This window comes from Mus caroli, chromosome 6, assembly GCF_900094665.2.
Source record: "Mus caroli chromosome 6, CAROLI_EIJ_v1.1, whole genome shotgun sequence".
Classification (NCBI taxonomy): domain Eukaryota; kingdom Metazoa; phylum Chordata; class Mammalia; order Rodentia; family Muridae; genus Mus; species Mus caroli.
Window position 1 is genome coordinate 95,466,514 of NC_034575.1, and position 12,744 is coordinate 95,479,257.

At 45.2% G+C, this 12,744-nt stretch overlaps 1 protein-coding gene across 1 annotated transcript in view; it reads right to left on the reverse strand.

Annotated features, from left to right (window-relative positions):
• Positions 1–1,249: 1,249 nt before the first annotated feature.
• Eif4e3 (eukaryotic translation initiation factor 4E family member 3) overlaps positions 1,250–12,744 on the reverse strand; it is a 142,368-nt gene continuing 130,873 nt past the window's right edge. Inside the window, exons 8-9 of the transcript XR_003836917.1 lie at positions 5,969–6,125; positions 1,250–1,451 (exon numbers count right to left, since the gene is read on the reverse strand). The gene's annotated coding sequence lies outside the window, so the exon portion shown is untranslated. The remainder of the gene's footprint in view (positions 1,452–5,968; positions 6,126–12,744) is intronic.

Consider the following 12,744-nt stretch of genomic DNA (forward strand, 5'->3'; position numbering starts at 1 on the left):
GAATTGTAACCCAGTCCAAGGCCAGTCTGGTCAACAAAGTGAGTTCCAGGACAGCCAGGGCTATACAGAGAAACCCTGTCTCAAAAAAAAAAAAAAAAAAAAGTTTTCCTTTATAAGAGTTACCATGGTCATGATCTCTTCACAGTAATAAAAACCATAACTAAGACATAAGTTGGTACCAGAAGTGGGGTGTTGCTGTAATAGCCCATCCTTTGGAGGAATGTGGAACACTTGGGACAGTGGACTAGAAAAGAGGTTAGATGCTTTCAGTGGAGCTTAATAGGCCATACTATTAGAAGCATGGAAGACAATGGTGCTGAGGGTGACTTGAACTGTGGGGGGCCTGGCTTAAGAGGTTTCAGAGAATATTAGTATGTGACCTAAAGATTGATCTTGTGATATTTTGGTGACAAATGTGGCAGCTTTCTGCCCTGGTCCAAAAAGTCTGCCTCAGGCTAAATTGAAGAACTATGGATTAACAGTTTTAGTAGAGGAGATTTCCAGAAAGCCTAGTATCAACTCTCTTGCTTGATTATTAGTGGCTACACTTACACAGATGTATAAGGAGAAGGAGCAAGCTAAGCAAGGGAAGTTACAAAATACACAGTTTGCTGAGAAAAGGAGCATCAGGAAGTGTGATGGAGCTGAGTCCTGTGCTCAAGGAGATCAACAGATTAAAGAAAAGCCTGATGCCAAAGGGAGCAAAGGGAGGGGTGTCCTCAGGGGAAGACCACACCCAGCTAAGCTTCCAACTTGTGAAAAGGAGTTTTGTTTTTTGCTTTTGTTTTTTTTTTTAAAGCTTAGGGCTGGGCATGGGATTGTACACCTTTAATCCCAGTACTCCAGAGGCAGGCAGAATTCAGAGTTCAAGGCCAGTCCAGTCTACTGAGTGAGTTTAAGTTTAGGCAATAAAAGAAACCATTAAAAACAAAAAGCTAGTGAAAGGTGTTTGTGCAAGGGGTCCAAGTTTCAGTCACAGAAAACAGCAGAACTTGAAGGTTTAGCCTCATGGTTCTGGCTTTTAGGGTTAAAGACACAGACATAGGGCTATGGAATCTCTCTCCACAACTAAGGGCAGCCACTGAGGCCAGCTGTGTGTTGAGGCTGTCCCTGCATGAGGCCCAGAGAGGCCTTGGCTTGAAGCTGTGAAGGTGAAGACTGAATGACCTGGAGAACATGAAATGTTGGAGATGTCGGAGTTGTGGGATACCTGCTGAGGAAAGTTGCTAACAGAGAGCAGAACCTACCCAAGAGAAGGAAGTGTGTGCAGTCAACAGAGCTGAAAAGAGTTGGCGATCTGAAGAGCCCTCTGACATCAGCCATGGACATGCAGAGTCTGGAGTTTGCCCAGCTGGTTTTCTGTCTTCCTTGGATCCAGTATTTTCTGGCTTGGATCCAGTATTTTCCTGCTTGGATCCAGTATTTTCTTGCTCACTGTGCTCCATTTCCTCCTTTTGGAATAGTAATACATATCCTGTGTCATTATATGTTGGAAGTATGTGATCTGCTTTTTCACCTTGATTTTATAGAGGATTACAGTTTAGAGATAGCATGAGTCTCAGAAGAGACATTGAAATTTGGACTTTTAAACAGTGTGGATACTGTGGTAGATTAGAGGATGTTTAAAACTGGACTAAATGCATTCTGCATTATGATAAAGCTATATGCCTTTGGGGGCCAGGGAGTGAAATGTGGTGGTTTGAATAGGAATGGCCCCCACAGACTCTTGTATTTGGATGCTTGGCCCATAGGGAGTGGCACTATCAGGAGGTGTGGCCTTGTTGGAGTAGGTGTGACCTTGTTTGATGAAGTGTGTCACTGTGGGTGGACAATGAGGTTTCAGATGCTTAAGCTAGGCACATTGCCTTTCTCTCTCCCTCTTCCTCTAGCCTGCAGATACAGAGTAGAACTCTCTCAGCTACCTCTCCAGCGCCATGTCTGCCTGCATGTGGCCATGCTGCCTGCCATGATGCTAATGGACTAAATCTCTGAACTGTAAGCCAGCCTTAATTAAATGTTTCTCTTCATAAGAGTAGCAGTGGCAATCCACAGACCCCCAAAAAACCAAATAACAAGGAGGGCCCAAAGGAGGATGTTGAATCTTTCTCAGAAGTGGAAATAAAGTAAATATCAGAGGTGAGTGGGAGAGGGTATGGGGAGGGTATGGGGAGGGGGAGCAGGGCAGGGATGGTAAGAGGTGGATCAAGTGTAGGGAGAACAGGGGAGAGAAAATGCAAATTCGAGGTGGGTGGGAAAGACATCTCTAGGACCTGGAACCTGGGAAGGAAGGATGACCCCAGGGTGTCTATGGCATCTACTCTAGCTGAGAATCCTAGCAGTGGAGGCTATGGATCTTTAAGTGGCCACTTCCTATAGCCAGGCAGGACTCCCATTAGAGGGATAAGAACAACAACCCACCCGCAAAAACTTCAACCCCAAATGTGTCCTACAAGATGTGCAAGAAACAAAGATGGAGCAGAGATTGAGGGCGTGGCCAACCAATGACTGCCCCAAATTGAGACCCATCTCATAGACAAAAACCAATCCCTGACACTGTTAATGATACTATACTCTGTTATGTTTGCAGACAGGAGGCCTAGCATAACTGTCCTCTGAGAGGTTCCATCCAGTATCCAGTGGAAAGAGATAAAGAGACCCACAGTCAAACATTAGATGGAACTTGGGGAAGTCTTGTGGAAGAGTTGGGAGAAGGACTGAGGGACCTGAAGAGGACAGGGACTCTACAGAAAGATGAACAGAATCAACTAACTTTGACCCTTGAGGCCTCTCAGAGACTGAATCATCAACCAAAGATGGAACATGGGCTTAACCTAGGCCCTCTGCACATATGCAGCAGATGTGCAGCTTGGTCTTCATGCGGTCCCCCAACAATTGGAGCAGGGGTTACCCCTGACTCTGTTGCCTGCCTGTGGATCCTGGTCCCTTAACTCAGCTGCCTTGTCTGGCCTCAGTGGGAGAAAATGTGCCTGGTCCTGCAGTGACTTGATGTGCTGGGGGTGGGAAAAGGTGGGGGAGATACTGGGGGGAACTCCCCCTTCTCAGGGGAGAAGGGGAGGGAGGATGGGAGGAGGACCTATGTTAGAGGAGACTGGGAGGAGAGGGGAGGTCTGATATTGGGTAACGTGAATAAATAAATTAATGAAAAAGAAGAAGAGTTGGCATGGTCATGGTGTCTCTCCACAGCTCTAAGACAAGTAGCAAACATCATCCAATGACACGGCATCACCTCCAGGATAAGTGCAGGCTCTGGTAGAAGCCTGTGGCCTCTCCTCTCACCCTGGGGTCTCTTTAACTTTCCTGTTTGAACTGTTTCCTTTCTTTTAGGTTTCCTTTTTCATTCAAACACCATCCTGCACACCCTTGACCATCTCAGCCAGGTCTTCCCAGATACCGCCTGTCACTTCCCACACGGTGTCCTACTTCTCCTCCCATCCACAGGGACAATTCTGCACACAATGGGGCTGTTCGGTTCCATCCTGGTTCCCCATCAACTGGTCAGCTGCTGGAGGGCAGGGGCAGGGTCGTGTCTGTTTCCAGTGCCAGACACAGGACCTGGTGCTGATAAAGAGCTGCTGTAGGTAATCCTAGCTGAAGGGAGACTAGAATACCTGCTATAACCTAGAAACGGCAGCTAAACTTTTGCTTTATACCCTGTGGTCGTCCTGTCTGGTAGAGACAGCTTCAGCCTTGAGGTTTGGTTTGGTTTGGTTTGGTTTGGTTTGGTTTGGTTTGGTTTGGTTTGGTTTGGTTTGGTTTGGTTTGGTTTTTGAAACAGAGTCTCCCTATGTAGCCCAGCTGGCCTTGAACTATAAATCTTGCTACCTCTGTCTGTCTCACATACTGGGATCACAGGAGTGTGTCACTTAGTATAAGTTGTCTTTGGAGGCTTACAACACAGAATAAAGGGGGTTGGGGTACCCTGGGTGTTTATGGGAAGGAAGGATGCCTGCACTGAAAGGAGCTAATGATATTCAGGCAAGATGAATGCCCCAGATCTTGGTTCCTTTTAATATTTATTCTAATGCCATTTTCCCTCTTTAATAGAATATGAGAGTCATTCAGATTTCAATAATTCAGAATATATTCCCGACTTGAAGATGGTTTGTCAGCTAACCACATTTGCTGTCCTTCCAGAAGCACCCCTAGCGTTGGGCCCTTGTGACTTCCCTTTTGATGCCCTCCCACACCCCCACTTCTCTTACCTGCTTCAACCCGGCACCCTGCAACCATTTCAGCCATCCCTGGCCTCCTTCATCGTTTATCTTTCTACATCTTTCTATGTCTTCTCCAGAAACATTTCTGGCTCTCCGCATGAGCTACACATCTTAATCTGAAAGGCTTTTCTTTGTAGTGACACTACTCAAACTTTCTGATTAACAAAGAAAAACGGAGTCTCATCCTCCAGATCCTACCTGAGAGACTCGGCCCCTCTGGTCCCACTGCCGCCAGCTGGAGCAGTTTGTGACTGTGGGGAGTGGCATATTTTGGTTCATGAGAATAATAGAGAGGGCCGGAGAGATGATTCAAGTGGTAAAGGCTAGCTGTGCAAACATGGGGACCCCAGTTTGATCCCTAGAACCCACCAAAAAAAATGCTTAGCATCATGGTACATTCTTAAAAATCCCACTGCAGGGGAAAAGCAGACAGGGATTTAATGGTCAATCATAGCCCCAATTTGGTGAGTTCTAGGCCAGTTAGAGACTTTGTCTCCAAAACATGATCCAGAGCCTCTGAGAAAGGACTCCTGTAGATGACCTCTGGTACACACACACACACACACACACACTACAGACAACATAGTAATATATTAACTAAATATATTAAATAATAACTAAAGATACTATGATCTTGTTCTCTATTAAAAAATAGTGAATAGTAGCTTAAACTTTTACAATCACAGATATCTACCAGTAAAATATTTTGAGTTGGCACAAATATATGATATGTATTTTTACTTATTTATGAATTATAGATGTATATATAAACTTATATGTATATGTACAGTGCTGATGTGAGCATTATAAACCATGCATTTGAAATTAGATTTTAAAGTATGAGATTAAATATAAATGATAAAAGAAGTTTTACTATTTCTTTCCACAACCCAACAGACTGTACTGAATGCCACACTGGTGTGCACACCGTGCTTGGGAAATCATGTTTACAGAGAATGACCCTTTCAGTCCTTTTCTGGAAAACCGTGTTGGGATTTTAGGGGAGGGAGATAAATAAACTAGATATAATAAGGGTGTCTGTGGTATATACCAATAGGAGGGGGCCAAGCCCTGTCTATATTCCATGTGTTTACCAACTCTGCTTTCCAAATGAGCTTGTTACCATCTCTCATCCTTCAATTGTCACTGGAAACTGAGTATGGTGTTAAAATATCAACTTGACACAATCTTGGGATTCACTTAGGGACTGCTTTTAGATTATATTGAACTATGGACATGTCTATGGGGGTTAAATGACTATACTAAGAGAGATAGGAAGACTCTCCTGTGGGTGACACCATTCCCTAGGCAAGGGACTCTGAACTGGGTAAGTGTAGAAAATGAGCAGATTCACTGTTCCCTGCTCTTGGCTACAGATGTAATTGACTAGTTGCTTCAAATCCCTTCCACCTTGACTTCCTACCACAATGACTAGAGTCTGGAATTGTGAGCCAGGCAAGCACTTTCTCCCATCAGTTGCTCTGGACAGGTATTTTTATCATAGCAACAGGAGATGAAACAAAGACAGGCTGAGTCCATGGAGCACATGGTCCTGGTAGTTTTCAAGGGGCTGGTGTTCCTTTATCATAGACTTTACTTGTAAAGAGAAGCTCTTTGTCTCCTGCATTCTAGGTGTGTAAGCTCTGTGCGCCACAGGACATCCAGCTACAGGAGAAAAGAAACCAAGGCCATATGTCTGTATCATTTACCCAAAGGAGAACAGGAATTCATACCTTGGCCGGAAATCAGTGTAAGTTTGGATTGTGTTGCTGACAACAACCAAGGAAGCTCATACAAACCACTGAGGAATACGCTGAGAGATTTGATGTCAGTCAGTCATCCCCAAATTCTTTCGAGGTCAGGTACTATCCTGCTGTCCATGGTGGTCCACTATCAAAGAAAAGAGTTCCTGAGCTGAAGATGCTGACTTGATGGTGGAGGAGGCAGAGAATAAATAAGCTGCTGCAATGAAGTCTGGATTATATCCCAAGAAAAAATACAGGTGCGGTGAACAATAGAAATAATTTGTCCAGGATGTCATGGAAAGGACTAGAGACGGGGACATGAAAAACCGCTGTGTAAGAACATTCCAGGCGGAGACAACAGTCAGTCTGTGGTGATCGCTTTTCTCATTGGTGCAGCAAAAATACCAGAGGAAAGCAACTCAAGAGGTCGCACTGATTTTGGCTGAGTGTTTATTCAAGGCTACAGACCATCCCCGGCAAACGCACAGCAGCAGGAGACTGAGGTCTTGCTTCATCTGCAATCAGGATGCAGAAGAAGATGAATGCTCGATATTCAACTTGCCTAGAACCCCAGCCAATGGGATGGTGCCATCTACATTTAGAGTGGATCTTCCCACTGCAATGAACCCAATCAAAACACTGCAAACTCCTTCACAAATATGCTCAGAAGTTTGTCTCCTAGGTGATTCCTGACCCTGTCAAGTTGGTAATGTCAAACACCACAAAGTTCAAAGGCTCCAAGGTAGGCCTGCTGTGCTGGAGGGGGAGGAGGAGGGGGAGCGTGGAGGGGGAGGGGTAGTAGGGAGGGGGAGGGGAGGGGAGGGAGAGGGGTAGAGGGAGAGAGGACTATGTGACCAGAGTAGAGTGAAAAGGCAGAAAGAGGTGAAGGAAAGCCAAGATGGCCAGGTGAGCACATCTTAGGGGCACAGGGGCCTGTGGAGCTTTTCTCTCAATGAAAAGGGACATCTTAGCAACACAGCTACCAGGCCATCGATTTTTTCCATTGTATCCTAGGTATGGGAAACACACAGAGGGGATATCCCTTTCTAGATGTCCCAGTGATGTTCCGGGTATGTGAAGATCCAGCCACATCAGGACTGGAGGGAGGTATGGCCCAGTGCCAGGAATCAGGCTCAGGTGACACGCTCAGCTGGGGAGGGGAAACCATCTGTCACCAACAACCCATGCTCCCCACTACTCATCCAGTGTCTATAGGTGGCAGAGGTGTTAATACTGGGGCGTTAGGCATCAACCAAGCACGTGCTGCACCTGAGGACTCTCACTTTGTGTACTCTTTGAGCCAATATCTATCCCAAACAGCTCACACCAGCTCATAAAGAACCCTACTGAGGTTTGGATGTGGTCTGTCTTCCAAGATTTGTGTGCTAGAAGCTTGGTGTCCAGTGTGGGGATGTGAGAAGTGACACCTGTTGGTACTAAATGAGGTCACTTGACTATGATGGCCCTGGGAAGAGGTTAAGGTAAATGGGATCCTGGTGAGTTCTCGAAAGACGATTGCTATAAAACAACAAGCCTAGCCCTCCCCAGTTTTAGCATGTGAGTTCTCTCCCATTCCATGCCACCCATCAAAGCCAAGCCAGTGCTAGCACCAAGCCCTTGAATCTCTAGAACTATGAGCTAAGTAAACCTCGTTTCTTTATAAAGCACCAGCCGCAGGCATTTCACTCTATTACTCGAGCAGGGAATACTGAGATGAACCCTAAATATCACTTAGCACTTTGAGGATGCTGGCCATTTATTATGGTCCATTGGGTGGTTGTGTCATGAAAATTTGGGGTGCATACTCTATTATTATACCTCTAAATTGTACGACAACTTCATTCTGTCATAAGGTTCTTTGTGAATAGAAATCCTTTTTCTTTGTTTAGGGAAAACCACTCCCCAGAATTTCTGATCTTCCAGTGACTCACAGGTTTCTTCACATTGTCTTTATGTATAAACACACGTCCTTGAGCTCACAGGATATAGGGACAGACAGGGAGCATAACATTTATCATGTGTGACCTGGCCAGTTAGAGGACAGCCTCAGCAGAGCATAACAGTTACCTCAATTTGTCCTGGAACAATTACAACAGTTTGCCCACTTCACAGATGGAGATGCCAGGGCCGTGAGGATGCCCAGTGCCCGAAGGAGACACCAGCCAAGCACTGCGCTTAAATGACACTCTCCAAACATGGTTCCAGTGATCATTCAGGGCCAATGTTAGGAATGAATGGCTACTGAAAAGCTCCACACACTTTGAAAATCCCCAGCTCTCCTCCCCATTAAAAGGTCCTTTCTCTCCAAAGCCCCAATTCTACAATTTCATATGGAATAAACTTCAGTTCCTTCTATTAGCAAATATGTTAGCATCCTTGGATACAGGCAACAAGAAGTGATTATTTAAGTCATGTTTCTGAGTATGAGTGACATTACTAGATGTATTCTAGTACAACGATACCTTTATTTAATGACATCACTTACATTTTCATATCATGTTACTATTACTGAGGTGAGGGCACACATCATCACATATGCCACATCATAATGTGTTAAGTCAGTTCTCTGAACTTGGGACATCAAGCCTGTACCATCAGGTGGCAAGACCCTTTATTGCTCAGCCACCTCACCAGCTATAATCATACCACTTAGAGAATTAAAACAAAACAAACAAGCAAACCCTCAGATATACTCTAGACAGATGGATTAAGAGTAAGATCATTGAGCTTCTGATGTGAGAAGGAGGAAATTCTGAGAAGGGCAACTGGAGGCAAAGCCAAGCTCCCTGGATACACTCCACATTTCTGCCTGGAGTCCAGAGTCCTCACCACTTCAGCATTAGAGAGTAACTAAGCTGCATCTTGCAGGGGTGCTTACACTAGGTGCCAATCACACTGCACTCCTTGGTGATGGTCAAGTCACTGTACGTAAGCATTGAGCAGAAAATATGGCCAAATTTACCATTGTGACCAGGCATATTAGCACCTGCCTGTAATCCCAGTGCTGATACAGTGTCTCTGATGCAAGCCTGGGCTATGTAGTGAGTTTGAGACCAGTCTTTGTGAATCCCTTTTTCAGGAAAAAAAAAAAGTTATCACTTTTTAAAACTTTCTTTACTAGGTCTTGCTGCACCTACAGATGATGTAGGTTTGGTTCCCAGCATCCACGTGGCAGTTCCCGACTCTCTGTAACTCCTATTCCAAGGGATCCGATGCCCTCTTCTGGTCTCCACAGGCACCAAGCACACACATGGTGATGCACATATACACACATGCAGGCAAAACATTCATACACATAAGATAACAGTAATCAAAATCTCCTAAAAATTATTTTTCATTTCATAGTGTCATTTGTTTGGCTTGCTTTTAATTATTAGGAATAGTACTGAGTTTCATGATGTCATTTTCAAAAAATGCATTTTTCTAAATTCCCCCCCATTCCTTCTCTCCCATCCTCCACGAGCCCCCCGATTTCCCTTCCGATTTCAGGTTTCACGGGCCCTATTTCCTCCCCCATCTACATCTCGGCTTCATCATCCAAACTGAAGACTCTCTACAAGAAGATACCCTTCCCCCATCCAGCACACATTTCCCCTTGTTTTCTTCTACTGTAGCCATGGTAAATACACCTGTATCCATAGGGACCAAGCATGTGGAAACAATGAGAAAACCTAACCAGGATTAAGATGGCCAACTGCAACCAGCACAGAGTCTCAGAGAACAGAGATGGGTGAGGCCAAGACTTACTGGACAGGACGTGGCAATTCCAAGAGCAGCTGCCTATGCCCTCATAGGCAGTAAACTCCAAGCCTCTCCTTTAATTAAAATGCTCACATCACTGGATACAGGTAACAGGACATGACTTAAGCTTTGTGTCTCTTGGTATGTCTCTTACCTGTTGTGCAATGAAGACCCAAATTCTAGGCTCTGCAGCCTCCTAACCAAGATAAAAATCCCCGTGCCCTTGTATAAAATATCCCATTTTCAAAAATGTTGACTCAGTTTGGCAAATGGCTGAATGCGGGAATTGTGTAATGCGGGAGTCATGTTCTGAGTATAGTTCACTACGTTCATGCTTTAGGGAAACAGTTGGCAAATTGCAGTTCCTAGGTCAAAGCCAGCCTACTAGTCATTTTTTATAAACAAAAATTTATTGGAACACAGGCATTCCTGTTCATTTAAGAACTTCTGCTACTGTCATTTGGCAAAGCAGAGATGACCAGCCATGACAGAGACTCCACCCACAAGCCTAAAGTATTTGCCATCTGAACCTTTACATAACGTGTTTACTGATCCCTTGCTCGATAGACGTTCTCAGGATCTTGGTCCTTTTCCAACACTGAAGAAGAAAGATTATGAAAAGATTCCCTGGTCCTTTGGCATCACAGGCAAACCAGAAAGTGATTGTTTTGACCTCACAAAACCAAAGGTCAGTTGGATAACAACAGGCTTTCACAGAGCTACTCTGGGTCTAAGAAACAGCCACACCCACTTTAGAACTCCAGTGCTGCTCACTGCTCACTGCTCTGCTCCCATCTATGCCAGCCCCCCGCTGCGCTGTTTGCCATCTTGTTTCACTGTCAGTCACTGTTAGGTAAATAATAACAACCACATCTGAGGTTTTGTGGCTATGCCCTCTACACTCGACTCTTAAGGAAGTTCGACAAGGATGTAGGGGTCACTGGCAGGGAGTGGCTTAGTCATTTAAAGTGCTTGATTGAATCTGACTTCCATCCCCAGAACCCACGTAAGAAAGCCAGGCACAGAGGCAGACATCTATAATCCCACGTCTGGGGAAGCAGAGTCAGGAGGATCTTCGGGGCTTGCTGGAGAAAGCACTCTAACTGAATCAGCAAGCTTTGGGTTCAGCGAGAGACCCTTCATCAAGAAATAAGGGAAAGAAGGGATTGAGAAAGACTGGGGCTGGGGTCCTCTGGTCTCCATGCACCTGTACTCACACAAGCACCCCTACTCAAACACACATGTATGTGCATGCACACTCGCACAGACACACATACAATGACGTTAGTCTTCTGGGGTAGGAGTAACACTGGCATGCAAATATGTAGAGTCAAACTTTATTGTCTGGTGGCCACCTCCTTCTTAGAATTCTTTTTTTTTTTTCCTTCATCCAGTGCATTCAACCCCCAGTCCCCCGACTGTGCATATAAAAGAAAGAAAATGAACATAGGGCTCTTGATGTTTCAAAGACAGGTTTAAGAGAGACATAGAAAAGTCTCCTTTAAGACACGTTGAGGCAGCAGTGGCAGCGGCGGCAGAGGTGCCTCAGTGAGTAAGAGGGGGTCTGTTTTCCGGTCCAGCACACACTTCAGGAAGCTCACAACCTCTTGTAACTCCAACAAGGCAAGGGATCTGGAGTGTGGAGTCTGGGAAATATTGATAATCAGGAAAGACAGCGTAAGCTCTAAGAAAATGTGGCATGTTTTTGTTTTAAATAAATGGGTATAGGACAGAAGGTGTTAAAATAATGAAGAAAGAGACAAACAACCTGCAGTCTGAGCACAGTACTTTCCCCCTTTCTCCCAGTTCTAAAGAAACAGTGTGCAAATGGAATTAGACAAAGGCTGACCACGAGACCATGTGCACGAACACAGACAAGGCTCCTCCACAGGCACACACACACACACACACACACACACACACACACACACCCCTCCTCTGCATATTCGTGTGGGAATGAAGCATCTGTTCGTGGGCAGAGGTGTAGGGAGGGCAACGACCCAGTTGGGAGAAGCACAGGCCTGGCTCTGCCACTGTGAACAGTCAGCTATGGATACACTTTTAGGGAAATTCGTGACATTTGAATATGGGTGTTAGGGAATACTAGGGAATACATATTAATTCTGTTGATTTGATAGTAATACTATGATTACATCATTTTAGAGCTACATAATGAACTACTTAGAGTTCAGATGTAATAATTACTATAATTTATTTTAAAACACTTCAACTGAAAATAAACAAGGAAAGAATTAAAAAAAAAAAAAAACCACGATCATATACCAGTGATCCCAGCATTCCAGAGACTGAGGGAGGAAAATTGGGAGTTCAGAATAGCAGGGACTACATAGAGACCAGACCCTGGGTCAAACAGGGGGCTGGAGCCATGGTTCAGTAGTAAAGAGCTTGCTGTAGGACTGTGAGGCCTGGAGTTTGCGTTCTCAGAACCAAGGATAAAGGCAGGAAGGTGTGGTGCAGCCCAGAATCTCAGTCCTCAGAAGAAAGAGAAGGATCCCTGGGGCAAGCTAGCTAGATAAACTAGCTACAATCAGCAAGCCCTGGGGTCAGCAAGACTCAATAAAACAAGTGCAATCTGGTCTAGAAAGAGGATTCATTTCAAGTTTGGGCCTCCACATGCATACACACAGGTAAGTTCATGGGCCCCACAACCTACACATGAACCTGCAGACATTCAAGCATGCCGGCACATCACACCCACATACCCACACAGTACCACCCCCTACATACATACACACACTGCTTTCCCCCACCCTACAGGCGAGCACGTGCATGCATGCACACTCTCACACACACACACACACACACACACACACACACACACATTTTTAAGAAGAAAAACAAGAGGGAAGAAAAAGGTGGAGGAGGGGACAGGAGAGAAGGGGAAGGGAGATGTGGGGAGTACAGATGGAGAGGGGGGAACAGATGGGGAGGGGAGAAGGACAGGAAGGAAGGAAGGAAGAGGAGGGGAACAGGTGGGGAGGGGGGACAAGTAGGGAGGGGAG